Genomic DNA, 19,570 nt, shown 5'->3' with positions numbered 1-19,570 from the left:
ATCACTTCTCACTTGTTCAGACCAAAGAGACTCAAAAATAGGAAATGACAAAAGTAAAAGGAACGGAGTAAAAGACAAAAGAAAGAGATGACTCCTAACAAGAAAACTACAAAGTAAAACTTATCAGATGTGGATACCAACTCTATTGGCCATGACATGCACACGTGGCCTATCCTCCGTCGTTAATCGCCTTTCACAATCTTCGTCTGGTGCTTTCCTATCTAATTTTCAATCTTTATTCGACTTGTAGTGCCCGAAGGGTTTTCACTATCAAACCTCTCTCATTTGGTTTTTCTCTCAACTTATAGCCACCTCAAGGTGTCCGTGAAGGTTTTCACCGATAAGACTCTCTCATTTTATTACTTTTCTGCCGGGGATTAGAGTGTTATTCTCGACTTCCATTTGCATGACTTGGCATCTTTCGAAGACTGTTCAAAAGGTCTTTCTTTGGACCGTAACGTGGGATTTGGATAGGGCTAGAAAGAAAGGGTACTAGCGGCTCAAAACAAATCAATTTGGGTTACAAAATTTACAACCTTCGGAACCAGATTTCTTTACCTCAAACACAACTTCTGTCCCAGTTTCTGCTTGGGGATTTTTGATTTTTTGTTACACTATGACCGAGCCGTGAAGCGCCTACGTATCCTATTTGAGGAATTCGGTCAGACGTATTCCCAATTCCTTTTTTGTTTGCCTTTTCACTTATTTATTATTTTCTTTTCTTTTCCTTTTTCTTTCTCCTTTCTCTTTTGTTGTTTTGTTGTTTTTGTTGTTTTCTTTTCCTTTTTCTTTTTCTTTTTCTTTATCTTCCATGCTCGTGTTTTCTAATTTTTGCTACCGATTCTGAATGAGGGGTATGAAAGAAAACCAATAAGGCTCAAAGGGTTAACGAAGGATAAAGTATTTAGATAGAAGAATAAAATGCCTTCGTCATTCCAATCTTCAAAACATGTCAAGCACAAACAACACATTTAAACGGTCGCCACATCTTCTGATTGTGCCAGACTTGATAACCATATCCATACACTCGCCTTTTCATTTGTCATTTTTAAAGCACCGTTGGGCAACACTCTCACTTTCGTTACCATGAACGACCCCCTTGCCAATATGGCTAACTTTCTTTTATGGTTTTCTTTATGTTTTACTTGCCCCAGTTTCATGTGGCTCGGGCTTCAAATGACCTCAAGCTGTTCCTATTTCCCTTAAGTGTCCCAATCATCTCCCAATGGCTTTATAATTAACTTTTAAGATTAGGCCTAAACTGTGCGCGCATGTCATGTCACTAGAATCGACGTTTGAACAAAAGAAAACACAAAAGGATAAAAAAGAACTAAACAAAAAAAGATGACTGGAGGTAACAAAAGACCAGAATTTGCATGAGACAATCGATGAAACGGTTCGCACAACAAGACAAGTAAAGCAACTAGAGTACAATCTTGGAACAAACCTGAAACAAACCTGGACAAAACTAAGCAAACCGCTATGACGAAATGGAAGGATAAGAGGGTTTGACACAAGACAATATCCGTATCACAACCCTAGAATAACCCGGATAACATAAATGACAACAAAATAAACCACCAAAAGCCCCAGTCCGGCTGACCAAGGAATGAAGCGTCTCCCCAATTACCAAGCATGGCATCTTAGCCACTGAGCTTTGCATCGAGACCGCATCCGCTTCAACATCTTCAACTTTAGTCAATATCCCAAGAGGGTTCACATGCTCTTTATTACTGTCGTCGATCACAATCACTACTTCGTGAATCATTCTTTTCATTTCCCTTTTCAACGAATGACAACTCTCAATGCTATGCCCTGGGACATTGGAGTGGTATGCGCATCGTGTAGTAGGATCAAAGCTTCTTGCACGTGGATCTGGAGTATATCCAGGGAGCGGCTCAATCAGGCCAGCATGCTTTAGCCTTTCAAACAGACTTGCCTAAGATTCTCCGATAGGGGTGAGAGCCTTTTCTTATTTCAGCAACCTCTCGTTCCTAAATGCCTGATTTGGCCTAAAACCTGATCCAGGGGGTTTCTGGTGTGCTCGTGGGGGTGGATAGGCACTTTGAGGAGCGGGGTACTTGGAAAGTGAATCATATCTTTGGGAGTCCTGTGGAGAGAAGTAGCGTTAGGGAGGGGGGTAGCGTTGGAAAAACATAGTTGGTCGACGAGTGATGGAGCTACTCGGGTGGCTGGCAAATCTGTCATAAGTGGGTAGATATGGAGAGTATGGAGGATCATCCGTTATTGTGTTAGGTGGTTGGGTAAGGATAGAGTTCAGGAAGCTAGGCGGTGGCAGGGGTGGTGCTTTCCCAGTCATCCATGCCTGATACATGTCTGTCACATATTGTCTCAACATTTTTACCTCTTCTACCAACCCGTAGTCCTGTTCAACCAGCTGTTTTCGGGCATCAGTACCAAACCACTCAGTTCTGTTGTTCTCTGCCATTGTCTTTTGCCTTTGTGTTGCAAGGAAGCGTTATTTTAGAACCACAACCAACCACCTTTTCTGGAAATATAATCAAGAACAAAAATGGGAGCAACCTGTTAGCGTTAGGGTTTTCAACAGATAGGAAAACACACATTGAGGATGCAATGCAACTAGGCAATTAACCCTTTCTATCATGCATTTGCTTCAGTTACGTGCGTCATTCCGGCTTCTTATAATTGTGCTCCTTTTGAATGTCTCCCAATCCTTCCTTTATTTTCTTTATTTTCTCATTTTTTCTCTTTTCTATATGTATATATTTTTTCTTTTTGATGGTGGTCGAATCTTATGTGGATTGCCTACGTATCATGTCCCCGCATGAATAAGATTGTGCGTAGTTCTGACCACAAGTGCGAAAAATAAAGACACCATTTTTGGATTTTTCAATCTTCATTAGCAAAACGTTCTATTACAAGGCAAAACATTTTTGAAAGGAAACTGACAGACTTGATACAGACTACAGACTTTATGCAAAAAGGGAAATACAAACTCCAACGGACAACCGACTCTGAAGACAAGGAACATACAGACTTCAAACTGTGAATGTCTCAGAGTTTTGAATTTTGGCGCCCGCGGGGCGTCGTTTGGCCTCGCCGCGGGTTTTGGTGCAAGGCCCCTCTGCAGATCTTTCAAATCTTCCATGATCTGGTGGACATAAATCATTATTGAAACAAAGAAGGTGGACGGGACATATTCTCACAAGCTAGGCACTTTATGGTGATGTAGTGCCTCATATCGTTGATTCTTCCCTTGATTCTATCCCTTTCCATAAGCAATCACTCTATTTGTTGATTCCGCGTCCCCAGCACTTGAGCGTTGTAAAAGAGTTGATCCTGAAACTCATTCATCTGTTTCTCCATTCGGACCATCAGATCATAGCAACACTTCCTATCTGTTCTGGCATCTCGGGCTTGTCTAAAGATCCGCTCTTTGATAATGGATATTGTTTCTCTCAATATAGTGATGTTCCCTTCGTAGTCCCTCTTTATTTTCCGCATATGCTTTGCTCGCGCTTCTGTACCCCTTGCCCATCTGGCTTGGATTCTTGCTAGCTTCCGATCTTTCTAAACCTTTTTGACATTCGGTGATTTGATTTTTAGCCCATTTATCAACCTTTCGTCCGACCGACTCTTTTGTTGGTTGTCAGCATCTTTTCTTATTTGTCGGATTTGGGCCTTCAGCGCCCCTATTTTTTGGGCCAATTTGTTCTTTTCCCCTTTGTCGGCAGCAGCTTGCACACTGTTTTCAAACTCCAGGTCCCCAATCTGTTGTTTCAGCTTACCTATTTCTGCCCTGTAGTTTTCTTCTTTTGCAAGCCAACCCCACTGTTCTTGCGATGACTCGGCAAAATCTTGGAGGTGAGTTCTTTTGGTTGGTGTCACACCTCCTTTTTACATACCCGCGAGGGTACAAGGGAGTTTTTTCCAATTAAAGGACAATCGAAACGGGATTCGTTTATTTATTTCAGAGTCTCCACTTGGGAGATTTAGGGTGTCCCAAGTCACCAATTTTAACCCCGAATCGAGGAAAAAAATGACTCCATATTACAGTCTGCGCACTAGAAATCCGGATAAGGAATTCTGTTAACCCGGGAGAAGGTGTTAGACATTCCCGAGTTCCGTGAACTAAATTAAGTTATAAAAGCGCAAATTAACTTCCAATAACAATTAACGCACAATTAAGTAATAATTAAGCATAAAATTGTTCATTTGGACATTAAATGCTAAAAATGCAAAAGATGCCTATTTTTGTATTTTTTATTAATTTAACAAATAAACATGCATAGACAAACATACAAATAGTTACACAAAATATCACAAAAATTGCACACCAAGAAAAATTATTTTATTTTTGAATTATTTGGGAGTAATTCTCATATAGGGCAAAAATCACGTGCTTACAGTTGGCCGTCGTTGCCAACCTCGACTGCATAAACACTGAGATCTTCGTCTGGGTGTACCACCTGACATCTTCCCAATTCATCATCCGGTAAGGCGCATAAGGTTGAATACCTCGGGGTCCCATTAAGAGGAAGTAAGGACCAGTGGCAGGCATATACACAACAGGAAGCCAACCCAGTGAGGCCTCCTAGGTATAGCTTGACCGTGTCGCGCCCTGATTCGCCCAAGTCATCCCACCACATGTGCAACTCCAAAGGGATCTTGTTCACTATTGTTACGTGTAAATTCTGACTTGTGCTCATTCTGCACATTTATTAGGGTGGTTAAGCAAAAATCACGATTCAATTGACTCAAGGATAACATGGACACTTTTCTATTTAAAATAAAACTCGGTTTTGCCAATACGGCCTTTCAGTACCTCGGGTTTGAAGATTTTAAGGCTATGTCGGCTAACCGGTGAAAGCCTTGAAAAAAAATGACCATAGGCGACTGTTCTTGCAAAAATAGCCTTCCGGCACCCTTTTAGGGACATTCAGCTATTTCTAACAAGAATGGCATCACCCTAATTATTTTCAAATAAAATTTTTGTTTTTTTTTTGCAAAGAGTGAAGTTGGACCCGATGGGGGTTGCCTACGTATCTCACACCCTGTGAGAATCAAACTGACGTAGTTCGGGTCGATAAAACAAACTTCTTTTGAAAACCAGACTCTTTTCATTGGTAAATAAAACTATATTTTTTTCCTTTTTTTTCTCTTTTTTCATTTTCTCAAAAATTTGGCAGAGTTTCGACACTATTTGGACATTGGTTTTTTTTTTTCAAAACAGGCGATTAACTCTCTTTAAACCTCGTACCTTTATCTCTCTTTCTTCAAAATATTCAAAAGCCAGTCAGCATGCAAGTCCGAAGCAAACAAATGCACAAGTAGCAAGTAAGATGCATCAGGATGGTCTTTTGTCATTTTTGGTACACCTGTCCTAGACATACCCAACCCTTGTGCTGAGCCTCCAAAGTCAAATGCACGTGATGCAAACAAATGTTCCTACTAGAGATCCGACATGAAGCTGAGTTATTCTAGGTTTATAACCTGGGTATTTGTTCTAGACTGTGTACCCGAGCGGACAACTCGAGTCGAGGAGGGGGCTACGTACCAGGAACCAAAAGGCCATCTGGCTTAGTAACTTGTCCGAGCCTTTTTCTTATTTCAAGGTATGACACTAACAGAATAGAGAGTCTCGACCAGCGAGCACATCCCCGAAGATGAGAAGAGAAGGGCTTCGTAGCAGTTTATATGCAGTTCAGATAATATCAAAGCGGTAAAAAGCATCACTTAGCGCATTAGGCCCAAACATGTAAAAAATCGGATAAAACAAGCCAATTATAACAATTATTTAAAGCTCGAATTCTGAACCCTGAAACCAGAGATTCTGGGTTCGATCCCCAGCAGAGTCGCCAGAGCTGTCACACCTCCTTTTTCACCTGCGCCCGCAAAGGCGTAGGGGGGAGTTTTTCCAATTAAAGGACAATCGAAACGGGATTTTTATTTAAATATTCAAAGTCGCCACTTGGGAGATTTATGGTGTCCCAAGTCACCGGTTGAATCCTGAATCGAGGAAAAGAATGACTATGTATTACAGTCCGCGCACCAGAAATCTGGATAAGGAATTTTGTTAACCTGGGAGAAGGTGTTAGGCATTCCCGGGTTCCGTGGTCCTATCACGGTCGCTCGACTGTCATATTCGGCTTATTTATCTGATGTTGTACTTGCTGAACCTATGTGCGAATTTTAACACTCTACCGCTTTTGTTGCTATTATTTTAAAAGAGAATTGCAACATCGTGAAATTGCATCTCAAACTGCGCCACATAAATGCACCCGTCGTTTTTGACACATTCCGACTTTGTTGAGATTTGGATTTAGGTCACATAAATGTGCACCCGAGTTCAGGGAGGTAATGTTATTAAAATACGCGCTAAAAGAGACTAACGCGTTATTATTTTTGGGAAGGCTGTGAAGTTCGCTAAACGGCCCGTCCTGAAGTCTAAGTGTTTTAACATATAAATTTAACGAGGGCCCCGCAAATTATGTACTTTGTCCAGTGATGCTCATCTCATTTATTGTTTAGAAGGCCAACCTAGAAACGACTATGATTTCCTATCTTTTGTTTGTCTCTAAGAATAAAACAAAGATCCTAATTAATTGTTGTTGAGAAATCCCATAGTCTATCAGTTAAATACTAGTTGACCAAATGCCATTTCAGCTTTTGGGCCCAAAGGAACCCAATCCAGGTGATGGACAAAGGTTCTTATTCAATGCATGGTATTGGGCCTCGGACGTGCCCCAAGCTAGACGGGGCGGAATCAGCCGCGCAGGCGGGGCTAAGGGTGCGAACCCTTGCAGCCAGGAAAACCATGAAACGGCTCACAAATGTGCTCATCATTTAATCAGACATAATTTAAACAGTGGATTCGTTTTGCTTTGTAATTTATACTTTCTTCCTTCTGCTTCCGGTTATTAGAGCAGATATGAAATGGGGTACTCAAAATCCCTTTGTAGGGCTAACTGAAATGAAAGGTAACTATTAATGGTTTATATTATTGTTGGCTTATTTTTTTAAACCTATTTACAACACAAGATAATGGGCAACTAGCTGAAGCTAACCCATCTTATTCTACCAATTTAAATGAACCTAGTTACAACTAACACTAAACTGCAGAAGAAAACTCATATGCATTTGAGACAAAACAACTAACATTCCATGCTAATACAAACAGTTTTTAGTTTATTGTTTCATAACTAATTTCAGTCCTACTAGTACAACTTCAAGCAAAGGTCTTACTATATTAAGAAATCAAACATTCTGACACATAAATCAAATGACTAAATCACATGATCTCGTGCTTCAATTTCTATGTCATTCTTCACATTTCAGTTTACAATTAACCAGGATCAAGCTGTGTACCTGGATTGGAGTGAACAGAAGAATAAAGAGGAAGTCAGCAGCAGTACAACACAGCAAACAACAACAGCAAATAACGCCAGCAGACAGCCAATTGGAATTCAAAAATAGCTGCAAACCCAGTTTCAAATCAAAAAAAAAAACTTGGCCACAACTCATAACCAGTTGTGAGCCCAAACAGCAACAACAAATAACTCCGGGCAACTAATTGGACCTCAAACTCAACAAGAAAACCAACCAATGAACCTCAAACACCCCAGTAAACAAGCTGGAAACTAGAAACTACCCCCCCCCTAACAATTGAAAATCAGACACTTTACTTCAAGCTTGAAATGCTCTTTTTTACTGATTAAAGAAGGGTTAAATGCAGAACCTAAGAGAACTAACTGCAATATATTTTGGTTTTCTGTTCTTAAACTCTCCAAAACTTTTCTTTTCAGATTTCTCTTTTTCTCTCAGGTCCCCCCAAAAGAAAAACCAAGACCCCCAACTCTGTCCTAAGTCCCTCCCTCTTATACCCAAACACTAACTCTGCCAGCCTGTAAGAACACTAGGCAGATCTCAGAAACTAATTCTGCCCATGATACCTTTAACACTCCACTAGAGTATGTTTTTTTTCCATTATCCCTTGTCTTTTCCTTATTTAATGTTCAAATAGGTATGGGCAACATATTTTAATCAATCCCTTTTAAGCCTCCCCATACCATTATGTTTTGTTCCCCATTAACACTAAACAAATGCATTAGTAATGTTAATTAAGTGCTTTACTGACAGCCCACTTAGCAAGACCATTTTGCCAAACTTTTAAACCCCAAAACTACCCCTGAAATTACTGTGATTTACTGTCCTAGTCCAATCCCATGTTCCTCATCAGTTATAACCAATCTCCTTAATCAAATAACTAAGCTGATTCCTAATTGATCACCAAACTACAGCAGCTATAACCAATTTAATTCAAATTCACTTAGCAGTTCGAACTTAGAACTTAGATTCGATCAAATGGTATCCAAATGAAGGCCAACGAATCAGGACAAAACATATTTGAACATAACCAGGTTAGAACTTCCAACCATGATTGACACATTACATGGGAATGACTAACTATATTCACAACTCTAAACTAAACAAAATGAATGAAATACTATCACATAATGGACGAAAATAACTGAATTTATATGTGAAATGATGAACAACAAAAAAACAAGGAGCCAAACATCACAGAAAGTGAGATCATTTGAACTAGTAATACTAGTAACCAATTACAAGACTAGACACAGTTTTTGTACAAGAATATTACGGACACTGACTTTTACAACCAAACTAAAAAACAAACATACTCAAACGATTCAACATATGCCAATCGACCAAGACGAGAAAAACTGGACCAGAAAAAGGTCCGAAAGAGGAGGAGGATTAATTGACCTAAATGACGAACTAATCGGTCAGAAATAAAACAACAACAAAAGAAAAAGGCAAACAAAAGAAATACCTCGAAATCTCAGAAACCAAATGAACTCCGTTCTCATTGACCTTCGTAGTTCCGACTTGAACTTCTGAGGCCAAAAATGGACCTTAATCAAGTGTTCTCAACTGAGCACACTCGACTAAGGTCGATTAATAGCCTCAAAACTCTCCTAATTTTGGACAAGTTCCAGTCTTGGTCCTTTTAGGGTTTGTTAGTCGATTTAAGATTCGACTAGTTCTAATGGGATTCGAATAAAAGTAAGGGTGATTTGGGAACGAGGGAGGTCAAGTGGAGCTGGGGTGTGAACTTGGGACTGGTTGGGTAGGTTTAGGGTTTTGCTCGAATCTTCGATTGAAGATTCGAAACAAACCGGAATGATTCGAGGTTAAAGGGGTAGGGATTTGTGTTGAGGGTGGTTAGAAGGTTCAGGGGTGTGAATTTCATGGTCACCAGCATCGTTGTCGTCTGCTTTCAGGCGAAGGGGTATGAGGGCGGCTAGGGTTTGGTTGGGTCGTTTGGTTCGTCTCTGAAAGAGACGAAGGGTGAAAATGAGGCGGGTGAAGGGGTTTGGGGTGTTTTGACATATTGAAACTAAGTTGATTAATCTGGGCCGTTGGATGATGGGAACCAACGGTCCAGATTAATTTACTTAAGCCAAACGGGGTCGTTTAGTAGTAACGGGGTCGGGGCGGGTATAGGAACAGGTATGGGGAATGGGTCAATACGGGTTAAGGGAGGGGTGACCTGGACCGTTAGATCAAATCATATCAACGGCCCAGATTGGGCATCAGAGAACAACATCGTTTTGGCCATCTCTAAGACCAGTCGGTTTGGGCCTGGGTTGGGGTGTGATATTGGGCCTGAACCTTTCTTTTAAAAACCAGCCCAGTCCGATTTTTAACTCTTCTTCTCTTGTTCCTTCTTTTTTCTTTTATTTTCTTTTTGATTCCTAATTACCAAAATTCAAAATTAATTTTAAAAAATACTAATTAACCATTAATAATAATTATCACACAAAATTAAATACAAAGATAATCACACAATTTGACATTAAACCATAAAAATGCGAAGTACGTTATTTTTCGATTTTCATTTTCGTAAAACAAATTACTGTTTAATTAATCCTAAATTGTAAATGCAAATGCAACACATATATTTTTGTATTTTTCTTAATTAAAGTAAAAAATGAACATGCACAGACAAGTACAACTAAATCACAAGCAACGCAAAACTATTTTATTTTGAATTTTTGGGAGTAGTTCTTGTCAAAAATCACGTGCTCATATTCGCAAGTTAACAAGTAAGGGCATGAATGGATAGCATGGTGAAAGACTTAAACTAAAGCACAACAAAATGGATACAACATGAATATAATTATAAAATCAGGAAGTAGACACGGTATTCGCAAATTAAGAAAGTAAAAGAGATGGACAACGCAATAATAATTGAGTTAAGGCTAAGTACAGGACAATAACAAAAAGTTACACAAAACATGTAAATACAACAAGAACATCTCAAGGTAAGGCACAAACGTATACATGAAAAATAGATATCACATCATAATGCATGTCCCTCGTCCTCACTTGCACGAAAATACCCTTCGTGCCATGACCTCACCACAACATACAAGCATAATAATATAAATGAAATGACACGGCATCACCCTTCGGGCTTTTACTCTCAATTATGTGTCACGACATCACCCTTCGTGCTTTTACACTCAATAATGTGGCACGGTATCACCCTTCGTGCTTTTACTCTCAATAATATGGCACGACATCACCCTTCGTGCTTTACACTCTCCCTCACATGATAATGTATAAATAATGGTACGGCATCACCGTTCATTCTTTACACTCTTCCTTACCAAGCATATATAAAATAAGGACAAGCAAGGCAAGAAGCATAAATGACATCAAGGAGAGTGTTTTAACGGATATTCCAAACAATTCCCAATCACAACTTTCCAAGTCAACAATGATTCAACAATCCTCAAGAACCGTATTATTCCAACACTTCCACAAATCTCATAAATGATCCACAACACAGTTATAGAGTCTAGCATCTCCAGAATATCTTTATAGAAATGTAGTAATAATTTCTCATAGAGATGGCCGGATTAGACACATTAATGTATTCTTACAATTTCCATCAAGTTATAACAAACTAAATCTTGATATCTAACACTTAATATTATGTCCTTAATATCTAAGAGTCAACTAAGGCATTTAACAAAATGTCACAAACTCTACAAACACAAATATAACATAATCCACCCCCGAACATGACTAATCATGGCACATACATATATGCTCGTCACCTCATATATGTATCACCCCCGCATGTGGCAAACAATGGTAAAAAGGAGGAAAAATTCCCTCAACAAAGCTAGGAAAAACACTTACCTCAATTCGGCCAATCCAACACTCAATTTAGTCTTTTCCTCTACAAATTCGCCTCCGCTCGACTCAATCTAGCCAATGACGACTTGAATACACCACACAATGCAAGAGAAAACAATTCCAATTAATAAAACTATGATTTTCATTCAATTTCTAAAAAGTCAACAAAAGTCAAACCTTGGGCTTGCCCGGTCAAAACCCGGGTCCAAGGGTAGATCTTGACTACCCATTGCCTCACGAGTTCAAATATGTATTTTGTTTTCAATCCGAGTCTTATTCGACTCTTAAATCTCAATTTTTCATTTTTCAAAACTTTGACAAAATTCCCAAATTTTTCCTTAGATTTCCCATGAATTTAATGTCAAATCTTGTATAAAATCGTAAAATATAGTTGGAAATTGGTTAAAGATACTTACCCAATGATTTGGTATGAAAATCTGCTCTCAAAATCGCCTCACCTCGAAGCTAGGGTTCAAAAATGTGAAAAATGAAGAAAAATCTCAGAATTCTTAGCACTTAACAAGCTGCAGATGTCGCATTTGCGACAGGGGGTTCAAAAATGCGACCCTCGCAAATGCGGGAAAACTATCGCAATTGCGAACATGACAGATTCCTGCTGAGGTTGCATTTGTGACAAAAACTTCGCAAATGCGATGGAAGGACTTTCGCAAATGCAAACTCTGCCCAGCACCTCAGACCTCGCAAATGTAGTGGCTGCTTCGCAATTGCAGCTGTCGCATTTGCGACCAATACATTGAAAATGCAATGATACGAGTACCAGCTATTAAAAACTATGAAAAATCATTCTGAAACCAATCTGAAACTCATCCGAGCCCTCGGGGCTCCAAACCAAATACACGCACAAGTCTAAAAACACAATACGAACTCGCTCACGCGCTCAAATCATCAAAATAACTTCTAAAACCAAGAATTGGACGCCAAAACGCATGAAAATCAAACTTAAACTTCAAGAACTTCTAGAATCACAATCGAGCATTCGTAAACTTCGCAAATGCGATGGAAGGACTTTCACAAATGCAAACTCTGCCCAGCACCTCAGACCTCGCAAATGTAGTGGCTGCTTCGCAATTGCAGCTGTCGCATTTGCGACCAATACATTGAAAATGCAATGATACGAGTACCAGCTATTAAAAACTATGAAAAATCATTCTGAAACCAATCTGAAACTCATCCGAGCCCTCGGGGCTCCAAACCAAATACACGCACAAGTCTAAAAACACAATACGAACTCGCTCACGCGCTCAAATCATCAAAATAACTTCTAAAACCAAGAATTGGACGCCAAAACGCATGAAAATCAAACTTAAACTTCAAGAACTTCTAGAATCACAACCGAGCATTCGTACCCTATCAAATCAACTCTGAATGGCACCAAACTTTGCATACAAGTTCCATATGACAAGACGAACCTACTCGAAGCTTTAAATCACACATGGCAACCTCGAAAGGATGAATCACACCTCAAGCCGAAATCAATGAACTTTAAAACTACAACTTCCACAACCGATGCCGAAACCTATCAAATTACCTCTGAATGACCTCAAAATTCACACACAAGTCACATTTGACATTACGGACCTATACCAACTTTTGAAATTGGAATCTGACCCCAATATCAAAAAGTCCACTCCCGGTCAAACTTCACACAAATCCAACTTTCGCCATTTCGAGCCAAACTCAACTACAGACCTCCAAATCACAACTCGGATGCGCTCCTATGTCCAAAATCACCCAACAAAGCTAACAAAACTGACGAAACTCCATTCCGATGTCAAATGCTAAAAAGTTAAACTTGTTAAATTCTTCCAACTTAGAACTTAAATCTTGAAGTTCATTCTTCCAAATTGCTTTCGGATAACTTGAAAACCAATACTGACGATTTACGCAAGTCATAATACATCATGCGGAGATACTCGAACCCTCAAAATACCGAGCAAAGTATAGATACTCAAAACAACCAGTCGGGTCGTTACAGCCACTTTGTACTAAAAATCAATATAACATACTATACAAGGGCTTTGAGAAGAATATCCACTCGAGCATTCGTAGACCACTTCTCTTTCAGGTTCTCAACCTAGTTCCTCATGTCTGCATTTTCAGCCATCAAGTGGGCAACCTCTGCACCCTAGGCACTGCTAGAACTATGTTCCTCTTTGTCTTGACTGAGTTGTCCCTCAAGAATGGCATTCCTAGCCTTCAACCTCCTTATTTCGTCGTTAGCAGAAGTCAAAGCATCGGTCAGCTGAGAGATCGTAGAATTGCTGCCAACTCCCCCTTCTTGTTGATACACTCGCACTCCTCCAAGGTAGTCATTGAGAACGTTTGCTTTCAAGTTCCCACCGCTGCTTTTCCAAAAAGGAACTTTGAAATATTTAAACACTCTAGTGAGTAGGAACCCATAAGGCAAACCATGGTTCTCATCCTTGAAGTCTGCCACCTTTTTCATATGTTCAATCATGACTCTAGGCAGGTTGATGATAGTGTATCCATCTGATGCTTCCATGAGGAACATGTCCTCTATTGAAGTGATGGAACATATTTTCACGCAAGGAAGCATGACCTTTTTCACCATATCAAACATGAGCTGATATTCTGGAAGCAGGGCCTTCTTGTGTACCCGTTCCCCTCTCTGAACAGCCTTAGTCTTTAGAATGATCTTCCTAAAGTCAGGTAATAAGTCCCTTCAACAGACGAGAGACCCTCAGTGGTCACACCTAAGATACTTCTAGTATAACTTCATCCATCACAAAATCCACTCCATCAACCCTCAGGCAAATATTGTCGTCTTCCACAGTGAACAGATCTCGAAACTAAGAACTTCCTCTTCATTAACTTTGGAACTCTGAATAGTCAACGGATGAGTCCACTTCTTAAACTCGCATATTGCAACTAGCTGTCGCATGCCTGACATTTCAAGAATATCAACATCAAATACTCTGCCCCACAACACCCTTTGCTTCTTCAGGTTTTCTCTTCTGTTAACTTCAGACACTTCTACTTTGGCTTTCTTGGAAGAACTAGGTTCCTCTTTGTCACTTGATTTTTTGTTCTAAGAATTCTTCACACTTTTTCCTTCTTCTCAGACTTACTTTCCCACCAGACTCCTTTTGGTCAACACTCTTTTCTTTATCAATCTCAACATCTTTTAAAGACGACCCTCTATCGGGCTTTAGAAGTACAGACTTCTTAGAGGATTTACGAACAAGTGAAGTAGGTTCCTCATTCGCCTCTTCATACTCAACATCCACAATGTTTGTCGGAGGCAGATCCTCCTTATTTACTAATTTTCCCCCTTTCACCAACCTTCTTCTTTTCTTTTTCTCCTTATTTCTTTTCAAAGCACTCTCAAGTGCTTCATTCTTTTGTTGCCTAGTAGTGGGTCTTTTAAAAATTGACTCTTTGGGGACTACCCTACCACTTCTAGTGGAGGAAAACTATGCCACAGGAATATCATCATAATCTTCCTCACTTTCATCATCTTTCTCTTCAGATAAAGGCTTCATCTCAGGAATTACAAAATTTAAAGGAACTGCGTCTAGATGAGGTAAGGGAGTGGGTTATTCCTATCCAGGGGCTTTTTAGTGGAGCATGGAGTTTCATCCCAATTAGGAGCAGAGTGCTCTTCTTGGGCAGAGGGAGCAGGTCCCTCTGATGGCTCCCCTGTAATACTAACTACTACCAATTCTCTTTGAGGTACTACTTCCCCACTTCCATCCTCCTTACCCTTTTCTTCCCCCCTGAGTATTAGCGGTCACATCACCATATACATACTCCCCAACCAAACCCCCTTTAGTAGCAATAAACAGCATGTTCTCTATGGATTCTTTCTCATTACATTCAACAATGTAGAATCAGTAGAAGCGAGAGAGGTGTTACCTGATGGTGATGCAATATTCAAATCAAACATCGGAGCAGAAGGAGTGGTAGACACATCGGATATTTCACCAAAACCTGCAACAACCTCTTGGGCTACAGTTACTTTGTCATCTTGCTCACTAGAAACCTTTGTTTCCTCTTCTCCTTCTTCTGCCATTCTTTCCGGCATAACAGAGGGAGAGTTTGTCGCGATTAAATTTTTGGGTCTTTGATATTTTTGGCTACGGTGGTAGCCAGAACCCGATAGAGTCGGAGAAGAGACAGTGGGTAGTTGTTGTTCAGAGATGGGGTTTGTACTAGGTGACGGTGGAAACTAACACTTGGGCTCATGCGCTTCGTGAGACGAAGAGATAGTGGGAGTGACAATGGTGGCTTTAGGGGACTCTGGCTTTTGGGAAGACATGGTAAGTTTTTAGAACAACGACACAAGAAAGAGGGTTTTGAGAGAAGATGAGAGTTTGATGGCTTTGATGTCGACAGTTATAAGAGAGACAAGTCTTTTGGGGTTATTTAGAGGAAAAGAGGGACCGATTATAAGTGGGTGCAACGGACTGGGTAGATGGGTCAGTTTGTAACGGGTGTGACATTTGGGCTTAAAAAGGTGTGAGAGAAAGGGCGAACACATTTTAATGACGAGGCACTTTTAGCAGTTTAAAGTGTGTGTGAGTGTAAGAGGAAATAATAAACTTAGTCAAGGGAACCAGGTTCCCTAACTGATTTTTGAAAATATGAGCCTCATTCTTCTACCAAATTGTAATATCATTAGCTGCTTGTTTTTCCTGTAATTGCCATGTGTGTTTACCTATAACTGTATAGAATTGAGTTAAATATTACTAGAAAATATTGTTTAGCAGTTTACCTTCACATTCCTTCATAGCCAATCATTGAGGGCCAGGTTCCTAATTTAATTTTATTATTCCCATCAGTAGATTCTTTTCAAAATGCTCTCTGCTCAATGCTTTGTGAAGATATCAGCTACCTGGTCCTTTGTTTTGAAAACTTCATGCAGTTGAGACCCTTTTCAACATTGTCCCTGAGAAAATAATGTCGCACATCAATGTGTTTTGTCCTCTTATGTTGAACCGAGTTCTTTTCCATGTTGAGGGCACTTGTGTTGTCACACAGTAGTGGCACACAATCAGAAAACACACCAAAATCTTTCAGTTGTTGCTTGACCCACAACAATTGAGCACATTATGAAGCAACTGCCACATATTCATCTTCAACAGTATAGAGAGCTACAGAGTTTTGTTTTCGTGTACCCCATTAAATCAAGCATGATCTCAGAAAATGTGACATCCTAGATGTACTCTTTCTATCCACCAAATAACCAGCATAATCAGCATCAACATACTTAATTAAGTCAAAATTGTCCCCTGATGGATAGTAGAGGACCAGGTCCTATATTCCTTTGAGATACATCAGAATTCTCCTAGCAACTTTCAGATGAGATTTTTTTGGACTTGATTAGAATCTAGAACATAATCCCACACTGAACACAATGTCAGGTCTGCTGGTTGTGAGATACAAGAGTGAACAAATAATACCCCAATACATGGTTTCATTCATAGGGAAACCAGATTTGTCCATGTCCAGACAAGTGGCTGTGGAAATAGGAGTATCAATAGTCTTTGAGCTTTCCATCTCAAACCTCTTCAGAAGCTCTTTATTGTATTCTTGCTGACTTATCATTGTTCCCTTAGAGGTTTGCTTAACTTGCAGACCTAGGAAGAAGTTTAGTGCCCCCATTATACTCATCTCAAACTCGCTTCCTATAAGCTTGGAAAACTCCTCACATAAGGAATCATTTGTTGTACCAAAGATGATATTGTCAACATAAACTTCCACAATTAGCAGGTTCTTCCCTCTTTTCTTCAGAAAGAGAGTGTTGTCAATTTTCCCTCTTGTAAAGCCATTTTCTAGAACGAACCTGGACAACCTTTCATACCATGTACGATTGGCCTGCTTTAAACCATACAGTGCCTTGTCGAGCTTGAATACATGTTTAGGATGCTCATGACATTCAAAACCAGGTGGTTGTTTGACAAATACTTCTTTCTTTAAATATCCATTCAGAAATGCACTCTTGACATGCATTTGGAACAATTTGAATTTCATATGAAATGCAAAAGCAATGAGAATTCTAATGGCTTCTATCTGTGCAACTGGAGTAAAAATCTCGTCATAGTCAATTCCTTCTTCTTGATTATAACCTTGAACCACCAACCTGACCTTGTTTCTTATTGTATTTCCAAACTCATCAAGTTTGTTTCTTAACACCCACCTGGTTCCAATAACAATTCTATCTAAAAGTCGAGGAACCAGGTGCCACATGCAATTCCTCTCAAATTGATGGAGCTCATCTTGCATAGAAGCAATCCAGTCAGCATCTTTTAATGCTGCCTTGATATTTTTGGGCTCAATTTGAGACAAGAAAGCTGAAAAGCAAACATGCTTCTTATCTTTGATCTAGTTTGAATCCCTGAATCAAGAGGAGTGATCATATTCTGGAGAGGATGTGAGCTTTTGTGCTTCCAGTTGGACACCTGAATCTCATTATGTTCCTCCGAGTGGGATCCATCGTTAGCACCCATGGAAGAGTGAGTGTCACTTATCTACTCAGCATCAGGAGTTCCTTGCATAGTATCAGTAACTCTATTTTCTGATTCTGTAATTGTAATGGAGGAACCAGGTTGCTTTGAATCAGTTAGAGGTTCTGCTACATCTTCTTCATTAGACTCTTTGACCTAACTTATCAGATCTGCCTTCCCGTTTTCCATATCAATTACTTCTCCAGAAATTTTTGACTGCTCTCCGTCTATATCATTCTTATCATGTGAATCTTTCCTACTTAAGTGGTGTGATTTATCAAAGATTACATGTACGCTTTCTTTAACACAATGAGTCTTGTTGTTGTAGACCTTTTATGCTTTACTTTGTGAAGAATATCCAAGAAAAATTCCTTCATCGCTTTTGGCATCAAATTTTCCAAGTGCTTCGTTACCACTATTGAGAACGAAATATTTACATCCAAATATTCTTAGGTAAGTCAGTTTGGGGTCTTGTTTAGGAGGGACCTGATCATGCACCTGTTTATCAAGTAACAGGCAGTGTTCACTATCTCAGCCCAAAATCACTTTGGTACACCACTATCAATTAGCACCCTCCTTGCCATGTCTTCAAGAGTCCTATTTTTCCTCTCCACAACACCATTTTGCTGGGGTGTTCTTGGAGCTGAAAAATTATGACTTATACCATTTTCAGCACTAAATTCGTCAAATTTTGCATTGTTAAACTTTGTACCTTCTCTATTGGGCACCCTCATAGGTCCACACAGATCCATATGGAGAAGATCCAGTGGCCTTGAAGTGCTTACTTATTTTTTTGACATGAAAGATGACATGACTTGCTTTCCTTTCACACATGCATCACACACTTTGTGATCCTTGAACTTTAACTTTGGCAGCCCACGGACCAGGTCCTTCTTGACTAGCTTGTTCAACAAAGAGAAGCTTGCATGTCCCAATATTCTGTGCCACAGTTCAGAATCATCGTCATCAACACTGAAACATGTAAGATCCCCACAATTTAAGGACTCAAAGTCAGCAACATAGATGTTTTTGAATCTTTTCACCATCAGAACCACTTCGCCAGTCACAAGATTGGTGACAGTGCAAGACCTTAAAAAGAACTCCACTTTGGTTCCTTTGTTGCAGATTTGAGAGACACTCGGTAGGCTGTATTTCAAGTCATTCACATAATACACATTCTCAATTGAGTAAGTGAGTATTTTCCCAATTATTTCAACTCCCAAAATGTATCCCTTTTTGCTATTGCCAAGGGGCACACTCTCATCTTCCAGGGCTTTGAGTGAAAGGAAATCATTAGTACTTCCAGTCACATGTTTAGAGTAGTTGTTATCCATATACCATCTTTGGATGCTTTCTTTCACTGCTCCCTGCACAAGAAAATCAGAATTTAGACGTAAGAACCCAAAGAAGTTTGGGTCCCTCGTAGTGAGGAAAAAGGCGAATTAAACTCATTCTTGTCCAAAAAGGCATCACACGTTTTTTATTGTAGGAATTAGGTCCCCTAGAAGTAGATACATTTTCAACAAAAACTTTATTTTTCTGTTGGGACTGAACTCAAGCTTTACAGGAATCTTTAAAATGCAGTGTTACCACAAAGAGTGCAAAGCCAGTTATCAAGGACAGTAACATACTTGCTATGTGGGTTGCAAGGACTCTTTTCCTTTCGAAACCCAATTCCCTACATGTTCCCCCCATTACTTTTATACATGGAAGTAATTGTATTAGAGGACCAGGTCCACTTTAGAGATTTATCTAGGTCATATTAACCCCTGCTCAGATCTTCCTGAAGTTGTCTATTTCTTTCAAGTTCAGCACACAGACTCAATTTCACCATTTTGAATTTATTTTCAAGTTTAATATGTGCCTCA

This window comes from Nicotiana tabacum, chromosome 8 (genome assembly GCF_000715075.1).
Source record: "Nicotiana tabacum cultivar K326 chromosome 8, ASM71507v2, whole genome shotgun sequence".
NCBI lineage: Eukaryota > Viridiplantae > Streptophyta > Magnoliopsida > Solanales > Solanaceae > Nicotiana > Nicotiana tabacum.
This window is presented reverse-complemented; position numbering follows the sequence as displayed.